A 3,694-nucleotide genomic window follows, 5' to 3' on the forward strand; every position below is an offset into this window, starting at 1 on the left:
TCTGTGGTGCTCTTCCATCATGAAACAAAACCACTTAAATATTCACAGATTAAGTCAAAAGAGTGTCCAGATGCCTCACACAACATCACCATATTCTAATTATGTAATTATACTTCTCTGATTTTTATTGCTAGTTACATGTTTATCTGCATTGAAGTTTCCTGTTGCCTAACAAGAGATGTAATGGTCGCATCTCAGCGTTAGTATTGAATATATAGCCTAAATTTAGTCTGTGTTACAAGAAAATAAAACATTAATTGCAATAATGTACAATATCATGTTTTGAATCCTTTGTCTTACATATCTGTGACTTTTGAGTTATTTATTTTTCTTTTAAACTGTGTTTAAATTGAGATACCAGCACAAGATCAGAGAAACTTATTACAAATTGAGGGAAGGATGTGTCTTTTGATATGCAATTTAGAATTTTATCTCAACCAATTCTCACAAAAAAAAACTGTCGAAACATTTCACAGTGTTCATGAATAGTGTAAGTAAGTGCGATCCACTGAATTTTAGCAAAAAGAAGGCATAAAACTACCGTACGTTGCCCAAATTTGATTATATTCTTGTTGCAGTTTTAACCAGCTGCCCTGCTAACATTTCTTTAAAGCATTGTTTATGCCCAGTTTCAGTGTAATCAACCAGTTGGCTGATGTAGTTATTTTCCTACCACAGACAAGAGCTGTTACTCCATTTCATCTTCCTATTGAATTTTGAAAGCTGCATTGTGCAATAGAGCCTAAATTCCTCCTGGTACTCCACACCAAACAAATCTTAACAGTCCAGAATCTACTGCATCTCTGTATTTCAGCTAAGGTAAATGCGCTGTTCTTACTAAGGAAACAGTAAAAAGAAGGGCCATAAGGGCCATTTAGTGATTTTTTTTTTCTTTTTCCTTTTGCATTTTGATAGTGAAGATCAGAAATATCTTTCTTAAATGGTCTTAAAGCTTTGTAAGAGAGCTATCTAAATTAAAATCAAAAAGTGCTTGGGTAAAATTATGTAATTATGTAGTCCACAGTAATGACTGATAAACAGGAAGTACTTAACATGATTATTGTAAACCTAACCTATGGAGATGGTGTATGTTAATTTATGCAGTTTATAACTAGAGCTAGTTCCACATCGAGCAGTTTCTTTGTTTCTTCAACTAGTTGAATTATTCAAAAGAGCATTCATTACATCAAATTTCAAATTTTGTTTTTTTTTCTTGGAAGAGGCTAGAGGAAGGAAATTTTTGTTTGTTTTCTATATATGTATATGAAACCAAATTGTAACAAGTATATATATATGATTCTCTAAAATGCACTCTGCTTTGAAGTTGTTTACTGAGGCTTGGGCCAAGAACTTCTTTTCGTCCAACCACTTTCTCAGGACATGGATGGTTTTCTGCAGTCGGGTGTAGAGCTTCTTGATAAGGAGCATGCTGACAGTGGTAGAATTGGTTACTCCTACAATAGTCTTCAAATCCTAGGAGTGAAATCAAGTTCAGGAGATTGCAGAAATCAAAACACTGCGGCCAATAGGAATATATTTTAGAGATCAAAAAAAATCTATTAGTTACTAAACCTCATTACCTCTTCACTAACTTATCAAGTGCTGCAGCACTAGGCTTAGGCAGAAGTTGTACAAAAATCGTACCTGACCAGCTTTAGAAGTGGATGTTTCATTGGTGAACACCAGCTTTTATCTACACTGTGTTATGATAGGTAAAATTTTCCACAAATCTAGAATATATCAAAACAAAAGATGCAACAATTAACCTACCATAATTAATTTTTTGAGTATCCTCAACTGCTAACTATTCAACAGTAGAAATCTGTAGGGCTTTTTGGGACTCTTAACGTAAATGTTGCATGAGGTTAGGGATATGTCTTAGTCTTGGAGGTAACTGTTCATCATCAAGTTCTTCCTGGCTATAATGTTTCAAAATTCTGGAAGTTCTTCATGGAAGAAAAACAATTTTGAAGCTCCTGACAAATAAAACATGTCATTTACATGTGAGATTTACAGACATCTGAGGTATCTAATGATCTTATACAGAAATAGTGAACTAAATTTTAAAGAATCACAAGACAATTGCATACCAATACTGTAGAGAAGCCTTACACAGATTTTGGATCTGCCAGGTATGTGGTACATATCTTCCATTTTATACCTCTTGACCATTTGAAAATTTTGATGCATGGGATTTTGGAAGATTGACCACTCCAGTACTATAATTTCTGTTTAAAAACAGGAACGTTTTTGCTGAATTTTAGCTACTTTTTTAAAAATTTTACCCTGCATTAGCATATCCCTCTTCTGTCATTTTTTCTCCAAGTTCCTTTCACGGAAATCTGTTCTGTTAAGTGTATGCCTGTTTATGTCAATTAAGTGGTGAGCCAGAGTTGAAAAAGAAAGAAACAAACGACACACAACCTTGTTTAGCCATCTTGGAAGTGCTTGGAACTACATTAATCTCTATGGTCCTTCTCTAACTTAAGCCAAAGTAAAATGCTGCAAGTTAGAGTTCTCATGCTGTTTCTGGATACACATACGAATATCTAATATACTATGTACAGTATTAGGCTCACTACAAAATGTGAGCACATACCTGCTTTGCTTTGATATATTTTGTATAGTTCTGCTGTGGGGAAAAATAATTAAAAAAAAGACGTAAAAGTTTTTGTAGGGTACCAGGTTATTTTGAAGTTTAGAAGCATTCATAATTTCAACAAGCAATTTTTAGTAAAACAAAGGCCCTACAACTCTTAAAATTCTGATGTTATAAAGGAACCTAAGGAGTGTCAGGGAACTCAGAGCACAGTTTCAGTTTTCTAGCACTTAACTGTGCAGTTCAATGGATAATTTAAAACAAATCAGGCTATTAAGTTATACGATGAAATGGAAAATTTAATTACCCTTATCTGCAAAGTTTTGTCATATAGTAGAAAAAGAAAAGATAATATGGACTAACTTGACTATAATTTTACACCAGCAACTTAATGTAAGATTTTTTGTTTTGTTTTGAGGTTTTCTTGTTTGTTTGTTGTTGTTGTTGTTGGTTGTTTGTTTTTTGCCAGACATATAGTTATCTCACTTCATGTTTGATTACTGGGCATATCAGCATATTTTGCTACTTAGTACAAAAAGAACAGAACTGGAAATAAAGTAACTCAAAATAACATAGAATAAAAAATTAATTAGGCAGTTGTATAGTAAACTATTGTATATCTGGTAATGCAGGTTTTTTGTAAGTCCTAGTCATTATCTTACTCTTACATCCTGAGAAAGATCTATCTTTTTTAGCATTTGATTAATGCTAGGTAGTATCAGCAACATCGGAAGGTTTCTGAAATAAATGTGCCTACAGGAGCTTAGCACAGCAACAACAAAAAATGGTAAATTATTAAAAAATTGTATTGCAATGTAGATTTCAATTGGATCTAAAATAAGGATTCTTCACATTCGTATTTATCACGGTGATCACAGAAAAGTCCTTATTTTGAAACCTTCCTGCGCAGAAAATGTGAATGAAAACTTCTTGGAGAAGTTCACTGTAATAAGTACAAAAGCCAGACAGTAATTTTGAAAGAGTCCTAAAGGAATTCAAATGAGAAGTTACAGAACTATTTTCTGTAGTTTGAGCAGTTTGCTTAAAACCATTAATCCACTTGAACAACAGAAGGGGACAAATGTGATGTCAGGT

Source organism: Numida meleagris, chromosome Z (assembly GCF_002078875.1).
Source record: "Numida meleagris isolate 19003 breed g44 Domestic line chromosome Z, NumMel1.0, whole genome shotgun sequence".
Classification (NCBI taxonomy): Eukaryota; Metazoa; Chordata; class Aves; order Galliformes; family Numididae; genus Numida; species Numida meleagris.